Here is a 13,540-nt window from a genome sequence, read left to right on the forward strand (position 1 = left end):
CCAGCTCAATCTAGTTTGGACTTGTTTAAAATTCTAGTAACTGCTAGAATGGACCTGGCATGTTTGCTTTTTTTTTTCTTGGTTTGAATTGAGATCTGATCTCACTTCCCAGATAAAGAGCTCTTCCTATCTTTTATGTTATTTTATCTTTTCTAATATGTATAACATCTTCAATCTCTATTTAGTTGGATAAATTGTTTTACTTACTATTTTCTCTTTGGGATGGTATTTTGAATAACCAGCTTTTGATGGGAAGGAACTAAGTTGGTAAATATCAGCCAAAAGATCCACCATGGAAACAATTTTCCTTCTGAACCAGACTGATAACCTTGGGATACTAATATATAAAAGGGCATATATATATATATATATACATATATATATATATATATAATTCTAGTTTGACAGCCCTCTAAGAGACAGACAAGAGAACATATAAGTCCCTAGCCAACACTGTTCTTGATTCCTTCACTGTAGAAATTGGCAATTTTCTTGATCCAGAAAGGGGCAGATTCCAGAGACATTCCTCCAAGACACTCTTAAGCCAGGTTTATGCAGTTAGACAATCTATAAGGAAATATCACTCCTTTCTTATATAAATATAGGAAGGTTTTAGGGAAGGCCAAGTGTTCTTTTGAATTTTAGACAAGAAAATATATGCCTTATACATAGTACTTTTCTCTATATATTCAACTAAATATTCTATTTTCTCTACATAGTCAACTGAAAGCAAATGAACAAAACAAAACAAAATGCTTTGCATTTTCTAATGTCACTTGGAAATCCACTGAAACTTCCAGTGGTCTAGGTCAGTGGTCTAGGTCAAATCTGCCACATTTTCCAGATACTCAATTTAGAAACTGAAAAGACTTAGAGTAAATAGTAACTAGATAAAGATAAAAGGAAGAAAGACAGAAATGGAATTGAGGTGCCCTCTGTTCACAAGTCTCCTAAAAAACCTCTGGAACCAACTGGGTAAATATCTCATGCAGGTACAAAGGGGGGAAAGAGGAAAACTTGAATAATATTGTGGCAACTTCCTAAATATAGAGGAAAGCTGGAAAGAACCTCTGCTCTATTGAAGTAAAAATTCATTATGTGGCTTACACACTGACTTGTAGTTGGTGGATGCTTAAAAATTATTTATTGATGATTGACACCCCTGACTTTAGGCAGGAAGCTGCTTACATAATCCCAGAGAAATGAAATTTGATCTTTTTTTTTTAAAACCTACAGATAAGAAAATTTCAGTTGGGTTAGGTCAGCCTAGAGGATGAAAACCCTTTAAATAGGCATCAGGACATAGACCTTATTGTAAAACCTTATCAAACTTATTGAACATATAGAATGATTTACATGGTAAGAAAATAGTGAATTAGATGATTTAAAAAATTAGACACAAGGTAAATATAGTCCCTAAACTATTGTTCCCAGTGGTCTCTTAAAGCCCCTTCCAGTCCCTCCTTACTATGCAACACATAACATCCAAGAAATTCATTCCTCTTTAGATTCTCAAACTTTTAAGCCTGATCAGGAAGTCTGCCAGCTTTTTATAAATGGACAAAGGCTTCCTTTACACCTGTTTATAAACAGATGAATTCATAACAGTTGGCAGGCTTATACCTGTGACTAATGTGAAATTATCATTTTCAAGGTTTAGTATTTAACCCAATGTTTACAAGGAGCTGGTTGCTTTGCAGAACAGTTCTATATTCCTTTCCCTACATATTCCCTATAACTAGCACAAGATGAACAAAGTTTTCTATGATGATGCTGATCCCCACCACATGGTGCCTCCCCAGAAGAGAATGCTTCTACCCTGCAGCAACAGCCACCTCTGAGTATCACATCACCTTTCATCCTCTACTCAATCAGTCTGCTACATGGCATAATTTTCTCTAAATTAACTTCAAGTGCAGATCTTGTGCTCTCTTCAATGAGGCTTGGGACAGAAAATGAGCCTAAGCTCCCATCAAGATGGATGTGGTAGGAATATCTCTTGCAAGTTAGACTAGTTTTTCCTTAAAAGGTACTGAGATTGGTTGATGGGAACGAACGGCTCAAAAAGTTGACATCATTTCCTTACTATCTGAGTACAAAAAAACCACTAGCAAATTTATAGACTGATGCTTGGCTCTTCTTCACAATGAATAACTCAGACAAGAGCACACTTTCAGCTGAATCACTTCTAGGTGCCTTTACTGCCTCTCCTTGTTGAATATATTTCTTTGGCTATAGCTAAGAAGAGCTATGAGCATCTCATTTTGTTCTAATATCAAAATCTAAGCTACCAAAGCCCAGCCCAGAATAATTGATGCAGTTGTTGGTTTTTTTTTTCTTTTAAAACCTTTACCTTTTTGTGGAATCAATACTCTATATTATTTCCAAAGTAGAAGATTGTTAAGGGCTAGGCAATGGGAGTTAAGTCTCTAGACTGGGCTCTCAATCCACTGAGCTGCTAGCTGACCCCTGATGTAATCCTGCAAAACTGCAATATAATAATCTGGGGCAGCTAGTTGATTCAGTGTATTGAAAGACAGATCTAGAGGCAAGAGGTCCTGGGTTCAAATCCAATTTCAGACACTTCCTAACTGTGTGACTCTGGATAAGTCACTTGTCTACTGCTCTTTTACCTTTGAACTGATACACAGTATTGATTCTAAGATAAAAAGTAAAGAGAAAGAAAGAGAGAGAAAGAGTGAGAAAGAAAGGCAGAAAGAAAGAAAGTGAGAGAGAAAGAGAGAAAAAGAACTCAATGAAATTGGGATTGGGCAGTGCAGAGGAAGGTGAGTGAGCCCACACTGGCCTTTTTATACTTCTGGTGGTGTTTTTGTTAATGCCTCTAGAAATGGTAGTTGCTTACTATGAGGAACCCCAACTCTTAGGAGATTAAAGAATAATCTGACTCTCACCATTCAATGGAAAGAATTTTTATGTGAGTATGGTTGGTATTCTTGAGAACTGTGCCTTGAAGAGAATTGCAATCAGTAGTTTTAGTTCCTCTAGTCTTGTGGGCCTTCTGTCCTGGTCATGTAAGTCTCCTCCAAGGTCCAAGTAAGAAATTCTCAAAGTGTGATCTCGGGACCTGTGAAGATTGGATTTAGCTTTCCCCTGATTGTAGCAATGAAGGTACTTAGCTCTTCCTTTATTGTGAAGATTAAATTGTAATCCCCTGTCTATTTTTAGATTTTAATACTGTGATTTTTAAATTTCCTCTATCTTGCTTGGTCTAGCACCCAGGAATGTGCACACCCACACTACATGGGTATGGGCTAGCTAATGACAAATCAGAAACAACTAACTGCCCCTCCTGGTCTGTCCTAAGCCAAGCTTGAGCCACCATTGGTACATGTGACATGCAGGAAGTAAGGTAGAGAACAGTTTCTGGAGTTCCCTCACTTCTTGTGGAGAAGGCTAGATGACAGTTCTATTCTGGAGCTTCAGCTTGGAGGAGCTCCTCAGACAGCTTTCCTTCAATCAGTCACATGGGTGAGTGATAAGAACTGACTCCTCTTTTTCCTTTTGGCTCCCAGGCCAAACCCTTGAGCTCCTACCTCTGGCTGAGCCTGGGCCAAAGCAGTTGAGCTAACTCCCTTTCCTTCTCTGCTCTCTCTCTCTCCCTCTTTTAGTTTCTTCCCCCTGTTGTAATTAAATCACCTTAAAACTCCATTCTGACTTGAGTGTTTTATTTTAGGATTCATGAGTAAAATCCTTGGTAACCTATAATTAATATAATCAACCTATAACCATAAATTTAAATCTAATAATACCCAAAGTGTAAACCTGGTATTTAAAGTAGATCTACCCATTTTAACCACAAAAATGTATGAACTAACCACAAAAAGGTATGAACACCCACTTCATACATTGAATGGGAGCCCTGTGACCACTTGTGAAAGAGTGGGCAGTCCTGGAGAAGAGCATCTGCTGTGATTGGTAGATATAAAATTTAGGGGAGGTGACCCAAGAGAAAAAGGTCTTTAAATAGTGGAAACAGGGACACACAGATTCATTCAGTCACTTGGAGTTGGACTGGAAGACAGACAGTCAGACTTGGAGTGAAGACACTTGACTATAGAACTGGACCTCTGGAGCTCATGCAGGAGAACTCAGACTGCTTTCCTTTTAGACAGTCACCATAGTGAGTGTAAAGGCTGACTTCTTTGCTTGCCTTTCTGCAGGTGTGAACCTCCAAGAAGGCCCATCAACTTGAGACTCCTTTCCCCTGACTGGTGCCTTAGAATTTCTAACTGGGGACTTCTGATCAATTTGGTGGCTTAGAAGCAGCAAAAGTTCAGACCTCTGAAAACCCTTCCTTACTAATACAAACTGAATACTACTAGGAGACTGAAATTCAAACTTAACAACAGGACAGAGCCAGGGAACCCTCCTTCTGGCCTCAAATCAAAAGGTATGCCCCCCAAAAGCCAGAATCCTAGAACACTCGGTTCTAAGGGGAAGGCAAAAGGAAGTTCCCAGGACCCCTCTCCCCCCCAACCCAGAGCCCTGAGCCTCCAGCAGCAGCGGGAACCTCAGGGCTGGCAAAGGTGCTGTTCTGAAGGGCTCACCTTGAAAGCAAGCTGGGCCAGTCTTGGGGCGTCCAACACAGATGGCAGGGAAGCAGCCTGAGAGAGATGGGGGGAGCCAGTAGCCCCCTGACTGGGTCCTTCCATCAGAGACTCACCTGAGGTTTCTGCCTCAGGGCACATCCAGACTGACACAGTAGAACCTAATCCCATCAGGAGCCCTCAGAGCTCAGGGAGGCCAGGATCCCTCCCCACCTCAAGTGCAGGGCCCTCTGAAAGGACAGGAACCTCGGGGAGGGCAAAGGCACTGGGGTCCTTGGGGACAGTGCTGTGCCAGGCTCAGAGCGTGGAAGTAAGGCAGCAGAGAAGCAACTGGAGGGAACTGAGAGCAGTAATGCCCAAAACGCCAGCAGGCAGAAGAGGGCAGACCCTGGGCTTCCCTGGGAAGACAGCACAGCTGCGGAGAACGGGCAATTTGCCTGGGGCTTAAGCCTCGGATTAAAGGACAGATATACTGAGAGCCAGTCCTCCTCACTCAGATTTTTGACTGGAAAAAGGAGAAAAAAACCATAGAGATGGCAAACAGTACAGAGGTGCAACAGCCTCTGAACACCAAGAAAAGCAAGAAGAAGGGGGTGACTTTGGACACATTTTATGGAGCAAAAATACAAAATACAGAGGAGATAGAAGAGGAAACACAAACAAATGCTCCAGTACCTTCCAAAAAAAATGGAAATTCTCCACAAGCTCTTGAAGAATTTAAATTGGAAATTATCAAAAAGATGGAAGCCTTCTGGCAGGAAAAATGGGAAACAATGCAAAAGGAACTCAGCAATCTGAGGGACCAAAATATGCAAATGCAGAAACAGCTCAAAGCCTCAAAAAACAGGTCAGACCAAACTGAAAAGGAAAACCAATCTTTAAAGGTCAGAATCAGGCAACTGGAAGATAATGATATTGCAAAAGAGCAAGAATTAATAAAGCAAAGTCAAAAGACCAAAGAATTAGAAGTTAACATAAAATATCTCACTGACAAGGTGACAGACCTGGAAAACAGAGGAAGGAGAGACAGTCTGAGAATCATTGGTTTACCAGAAAAGCCAGAAATAAACAGTAATCTTGATATCATAATACATGATATCATCAAAGAAAACTGCCCAGAGATTCTAGAACAAGGGGACAAAATATGCATTGAAAGAGTTCACAGAACAACTTCTACACTAAATCCCCAAAAGACAACTCCCAGGAATGTAATTGCCAAATTCCAAAGCTTCCAAGAAAAAGAAAAAAATCTTACAAGAAGACAGAAAAAGACAATTTAGATATAAAGGAACACCAATCAGGGTCACACAGGACCTAGCAATTTCCACTCTGAACAAACATAAGGCATGGATGATATTCAGAAAAGCAAGAAAGCTGGGTCTTCAACCAAGAATCAGTTATCCATCAAAACTGACTATATACTTTTAGGGGAAAATATGGGCATTCAACAAAATACAAGATTTCCAAGTATTTGTAAAGAAAAGACCAGACCTCTGCGAAAAGTTTGACATCCAAACACAAAGAGCAAGAAAAACTTGAAAAGGTAAATATGAAGGAAAGGGAAAAGGAGAAAAATGCTATCTTTTTCTTTTATTCAAACTCTCTTCTATAAGGACTACATTTATATCAAGTTATATATATATATATATGTATATATATATATATATTAATATGTGGGTAAAATGTTTTGTGTAACTCTCAAAAATTGTATGCATCATTAGAGTAGTAAGAAAAATCATGCATAGGGAAAGTTTGTGGCATCAAGATGATATGGAGAAAGGGGGAGGAATTAGGAAAGAAAAAGGGAGGGGGAGAATTGTTGATGGTACTAAGATATACTCCAAGAAATGGAAAAAAAACTAAATAGAATAATCATTCTCACACAAAGATACACATGGGAAGGGGAGGGGAAGAAATCTCCTATAAGAAGGAGAGGAAGAGAGTTTTTACTAAAACAATGCTCTCAGTGAAATCAACTTTGAGAGGGAAGAGCATCTAGATCCATTGGGATCTTGAATTCTATCTTATCCAACAGGGAAAGGGAGAAGGGAAAACCAAGGGGGTGGGGGAGGGGAACACAAAAATGGAGGGAAGGAGAGGGGGGAGGGGAAGGGAACAAAAAGGGAGGGGCTAGAAAGGGAAACATATCAAGGGAGGGGACTAGGGGGACTGAGTTAAAGTAAATCACTGGCTCAAAAGGATTATAGCTAAAGAAGAAAGGTCAAAACGAGGGGAGGATATCAAAATGCCAGGGAATCCACAAGTGACCATCATAACTTTGAACATGAATGAACTCACCCATAAAATGTAGACAAATAGCAGAATGGATTAGAACCCAAAACCCTACCATATGTTGTCTTCAAAAAACACACATGAGGCGGGTAGACACTCATAAGGTCAGAATTAAAGGATGGAGTAAGACCTTTTGGGCCTCAACGGATAGAAAGAAGGCAGGAGTTGCAATCATGAAATCTGACAAAGCCAAAGCAAAAATAGACCTGATTAAAAGGGATAGGGAAGGTAAATATATTTTGTTAAAAGGGACTATAGACAATGAGGAAATATCACTAATCAACATGTATGCACCAAATGGTATAGCACCCAAACTTCTAAAGGAGAAACTAGGAGAATTGAAGGAGGAAATAGACAGTAAAACCATATTAGTGGGAGACTTGAATCAACCACTATAAAATTTAGACGAATCAAATAAAAAAATTAATAAGAAAGAGGTAAAAGAAGTGAATGAAATCTTAGAAAAATTAGAGTTAATAGACATATGGAGAAAAATAAATAGGGTCAAAAAGGAATACACCTTCTTCTCAGCACCACATGGCATATTCACAACAATTGACCATACACTAGGTCACAGAAACATGGCATACAAATGCATAAAAGCAGAAATAATAAATGCAGCCTTTTCAGATCATAAGGCAATAAAAATAATGATCAGTAAGGGTACATGGAGAGCCAAATCAAAAATTAATTGGAAATTAAATAATATGATACTCCAAAATCGGTTAGAGAACAAATCATAGAAACAATAATTTCATCGAAGAGAATGACAATGGTGAGACATCCATTCAAACCTTATGGGATGCAGTACTCAGTACTCATTACAAAGCAGTACTCAGGGGAAAATTCATATCCCTGAGTGCATATATAACAAACTAGGGAGGGCAGAGATCAATGAATTGGAAATGCAAATAAAAAAACTTGAAAGTGAATAAATTAAAAACCCCCAGAAGAAAACCAAACTAGAGATCCTAAAAATTAAGGGAGAAATTAATAAAATCAAAAGTGATAGAACTATTGAACTAATAAACAAGACTAGAAGCTGGTACTTTGAAAAAACAAACAAAATAGACAATGTACTGGTCAGACTAATTAAAAAAAGGAAAGAAGAAAAGCAAATTAACAGCATCAAAAATGAAAAGGGGGACATCACCTCCAATGAAGAGGAAATTAAGGCAATCATTAAAAACTATTTTGCCCAATTATATGGCAATAAATATACCAATCTTGGCTATATGGATGAATATTTACAAAAATATAAACTACCTAGACTAACAGAAGAAGAAATAAAATTCTTAAATAATCCCATATCAGAACAAGAAATCCAACAAGCCATCAAAGAACTCCCTAAGAAAATATCCCCATGGCCTGATGGATTCACAAGTGAATTCTATCAAACATTCAAAGAACAGCTAATCCCAATACTATACAAACTATTTGACATAAGAAGCAAAGAGGGAGTTCTACCAAATTCCTTTCATGACACAAACATGGTACTGATTCCAAAGCCAGGCAGGTCAAAAACAGAGAAAGAAAATTAAAGACCAACCTCCCTAATGAATATAGATGCAAAAATCTTAAATAGGATACTAGCAAAAAGACTCCAGTAAGTGATCAGAAGGGTTATTCACCATGATCAAGTAGGGTTTATACCAGGGATGCAGGGCTGGTTCAATATTAGGAAAACCATCCACATAATTCACCATATCAACAAGCAAACCAACAAGAATCACATGATTATCTCAATACACATAGAAAAAGCCTTTGATAAAATGCAACACCCATTCCTATTAAAAACACTAGAAAGCATAGGAATAGAAGGGTCATTCCTAAAAATAATAAACAGTATATATCTAAAACCATCAGCTAATATCATCTGCAATGGGGATAAACTAGATGCATTCCCAATAAGATCAGGAGAAACAAGGATGCCCATTATCACCTCTATTATTTGACATTGTACTAAAAGCACTAGCAGTTGCAATTAGAGAAGAAAAAGAAATTGAAGGCATTAAAATAGGCAAGGAGACTAAGTTATCGCTCTTTGTGGATGACATGACTTAAAGAATCCTAGAGATTCAACCAAAAAGCTAGTCAAAATAATCAACAACTTTAGCAAAGTTGCAGGATACAAAATAAACCCCCATAAATCATCAGCATCCCTATACATTTCCAACACATTTCAGCAGCAAGAATTAGAAAAAGAAATCCCATTCAAAATCACCTTAGACAAAATAAAATACTTAGGAATCTATCTCTCGAGACAAACACAGGAACTATATGAACAGAACTACAAAACACTCGCCACACAACTAAAACTAGACTTGAACAATTGGAAGAACATTAACTACTCATGGGTAGGACGAGCCAATATAATAAAAATGACCATCCTACCCAGACTCATCTATCTATTTAGTGCCATACCCATGGAACTTCCAAAAATTTTTTTTACTGATTTAGAAAAAAAAAACATAACAAAGTTCATTTGGAATAACAAAAGATCAAGGATATCCAGGGAAATAATGAAAAAAAAAAATACAAAGGAAGGTAGCCTTGCAGTCCCAGATCTCAAACTATATTATAAAGCAGGGGTCATCAAAACAATTTGGTACTGGCTAAGAGACAGAAAGGAGGATCAGTGGAATAGACTTGGGGTAAGTGACCCCAGCAAGACAGTATATGATAAACCCAAAGATCCTAGCTTTTGGGACAAAAATCCACTATTTGATAAAAACTGCTGGGAAAATTGGAAGACAGTGTGGGAGAGATTAGGTTTGGATCAACACCTCACACCCTACACCAAGATAAATTCAGAATCGGTGAATGACTTGAACATAAAGAAGGAAACTATAAGTAAATTAGGTGAACACAGAATAGTATACATGTCAGAACTTTGGGAAGGGGAAAGATTTTAAAACCAAACAAGACTTAGAAAGCATCACAAAATGTAAAATAAGTAATTTTGACTATATCAAATTAAAAAGTTTTTGTACAAACAAAACCAATGTAACTAAAATCAGAAGGGAAGCAACAAATTGGGAAACAATCTTCATAAAAACCTCTGACAAAGGTCTAATTACTCAAATTTATAAAGAGCTAAATCAATTGTACAAAAAAATCAAGTCATTCTCCAATTGATAAATGGGCAAGGGACATGGATAGGCAGTTTTCAATTAAAGAAATCAGAACTATTAATAAGCACATGAAAACGTGTTCTAAATCTCTTATAATCAGAGATATGCAAATCAAAACAACTCTGAGGTATCACCTCACACCTAGCAGATTGGCTAACATGACAGCAAAGGAAAGTAATGAATGCTGGAGGAGATGTGGCAAAGTTGGGACATTAATGCTTTGCTGGTGGAGTTGTGAATTGATCCAACAATTCTGGAGGACAATTTGGAACTATGCCCAAAGGACGATAAAAGACTGTCTGCCTTTTGATCCAGCCATAGCACTGCTGGGTCTGTACCCCAATGAGATAATAAGAAAAAAGACTTGTACAAGAATATTCATAGCTGCACTCTTTCTTCTGGCCAAAAATTAGAAAATGAGGGGATGCCCTTCAATTGGAGAACGACTGACCAAATTGTGGTATCTGTTGGTAATGGAATACTATTGTGCTAAAAGGAATAATAAAGTGGAGGAATTCCATGGAGACTGGAACAACCTCCAGGAAGTGATGCAGAGCGAGAGGAGCAGAACCAGGAGAACATTGTACACAGAGACTGATACACTGTGGTACAATCGAACGTAATGGACTTCTCCATTAGTGTCAATGCAATGTCCCTGAACAAACTGCAGGGATTTAGGAGAAAAAATGCTATCCACAAGCAGAAGACAATGTATGGGAGTAAAAACACCGAGTAAAAGCAACTGCTTGACTACAGGGGTTGAGGTGATATGACTGGGGAGAGACTCTAAATGAACACCCTAATACAAATACCAACAACAAGGAAATGGGTTCGAATCAAGAACCCATGTGATACCCAGTGGAATCGCGAGGCAGCTATGGGAGAGGGAGGGGGGTGAGGAAAAGAAAATGATCTTTGTCTCCAATGAATAATGTTTGGAAATAACCAAATAAAACAATGTTAAAAAAAAAAGAATTTCTAACTGTTTTAGAGGAAGCTGGAGCTTTCTCTCTCTCTCTCTCCATCTCTCTTTCTCTCTCTCTCTCTCTCTCTCTCTCTCTCTCTCTCTCTCTCTCTCTCTCTCTCTCGCTCGTAAAAATAAATTACCATAAATTCCATTTACTTGAGTAATTCATTTTGGGATTTAGAAATTAAATACCTGGTGACTACCAATTAAATATTAAGTCTAACGAGATAAATTTAACAGACCCCTGTGACTATGGGGGGATTTGTGAGATCCAAACTATGTTATAATAATGACTTCTTTTTGAGTTGTCATTTATATATATACATATATATATATAACATAATATCATATAACATTATAATAATATAATACATATAATTTGTTATTACATCCAAAAATTTATGTTTCATTCTCTTTTTTCTTTTTCTCTCCCATCCCTACTTTCTAGTGTGGTAAATGTCAATAGATATAACTTACAAAAAGCTCTTGTAGGAATCTCACAAATTTTTAAGAGTATAAGAAGGCTCCAAATCCAAAATTTTGAAAGCCACTATACTAGAGAATCTCTTCAAAACTACATACTTTTAAAGTACCTGGAGGGCTTGAATTTTGTGGAATCCAGATTCTTTTGTTGTTGGATTCTAATCCAGTTTGTTGGAAAGTCTCCAAAAAGCTATAGCATACACAGTGGCCCCAGTCCAATAAAACCATTTTAGCAGACAGACTAAACCAGGTTGAGGGTAACTAAACATCCTCAAATCCATCAATGAATTAGTCATCCTAATTTTTATCTTGCCACTGGACTTGGATGTCTTTGGAAGAGAGAATGATGACTGTGCAATTCTGCCTCATTTGAATCCAATTCATGCTCAAGTTAAGACATCACCCCATGATGCCATTGGTCCTCTTAAAAAAAAAAGAAAGAAAGAACAAACATCAACACTTTATCTTAAAGGTATCAAGACCTTCCTAGAGGCATGGTGGTCTCATGGGACTGAAGGAGCAACATAATCACTTCCTCATCACCTGAGAATAAAATATCTTTGAGGAGCTCCAGGTACTCTGGTGGATCATGAAGGGTAATTCAAGGGAACTTTTCTTAGCTGAATCAGCTCCAGGCATTCTAGTGTTTACTCTTATGAATATCCTCCTCTTTCTATTGCTAAGTAAATCACTTTTGAATAACCTACCAGTATGTTTCATTTTGTTCTCATACTGAATCTAAATTATCAGGGGACTAGCCTGAGTCAGTCCCAGGCCAGAACACTGGAACAATTTTTTCAGAACCTAATTTTCCCACAACCCCAAAGGAATGAAGATCAGACTTCCAACATCTAAGTACAACAGCTATGGTATGTCTTCTAGAAGGCTAGGCATGCCAGCCTCAAATGGTTTTGCCCCATATATTTGCTATATTTCTAGTTGTGGAGTGTCTGCTTCTCTTCTCCCTTGCTTTCTTCTCTCTCTCCCCAACAAAAGAAAAACTAAATAATGTGTGCAAGATCTCTTTATCAAATATATTGTTTTCATTTTTTAATGTACTTTTAAAATGACTACTAGATAATAGATAAATCCAAATCTCTCTGAAAGAGAAACTAAGTTCTAAAAAGGGATTTCATTTCCTTATAATTTCCTATAGTGAATATCCTAGGAATCCACTTGTTTTCCTGGTTAAAAATTTAAAAAAAAAATGAGTTAGAGTAATAGAATGTTAGAAGTCTTAGAAAAGAATGGGGGGGAGGGGTAATGACAAATAGGTGGCTCAATGAAGAGAAAATCAGGCCTGTAGATTGAAGGTATTGGATTCAAATGTGACCTCAGATATTTCCCAGTTGCTTGACCCTGTGTGTAATTAGAATCTGTTATCCTACAATCCCCACTTCACCAAAGCCACAACAGGAAGGAAAGAGAGTGAGATACGGAACTACACTCAATTTATATCCTGTCTATGTCAACACATAACACTTAAAGTGAGTAGGGTGCTAGGAATCGTAGTTTTGCTGGGGATTGTAGTTTTTAGGATAACAGATTCTAATTACACAGTTTATAAGTTGGTTATGTTTACAAGATCCATTGGGGAGACTAGTCTTCCAAAGGATCTCAGGGGGGTTGTGTAATTGTGTGATCTCTTATTCTCTTTCCTTCCTGTCATGACTTTGATGGAGCATGAATTTTGAGCAAGTAGAAAAACTCAGTCATGTGGTTCTGTTTTGTCAAATAATAAACTTTATAAAATTAATAGTTGAAGTATTGGACATTAATTTAAATCCTATACCTGGAGGTATAGGATTTAAACCCAGTTGGCTAGCCCTTACTGCTCGTCCAGCTTATAACCAATACTCAGTACCAATTCTAAGACTAAAGGGTTTGTTTTCTAAGAAAAGATAAAAATAAGGAAACTAGAGGCTCAGAAAAGTAAAGGGACTTGCCCAATATTACATAACAAAATTAAGGTTAGTATTCAGGATGCTAATTAATATAAGTTCACAAGACCATTACTAGAAATTACTTTATTGTTATTATTCAACCTTCCTTAAACTGTTTTTCTTCTATGGATATTAAGATCTATATTAGTAAAT

This window comes from Monodelphis domestica, chromosome 4 (genome assembly GCF_027887165.1).
Source record: "Monodelphis domestica isolate mMonDom1 chromosome 4, mMonDom1.pri, whole genome shotgun sequence".
In the NCBI taxonomy this organism is placed as follows: Eukaryota; Metazoa; Chordata; class Mammalia; order Didelphimorphia; family Didelphidae; genus Monodelphis; species Monodelphis domestica.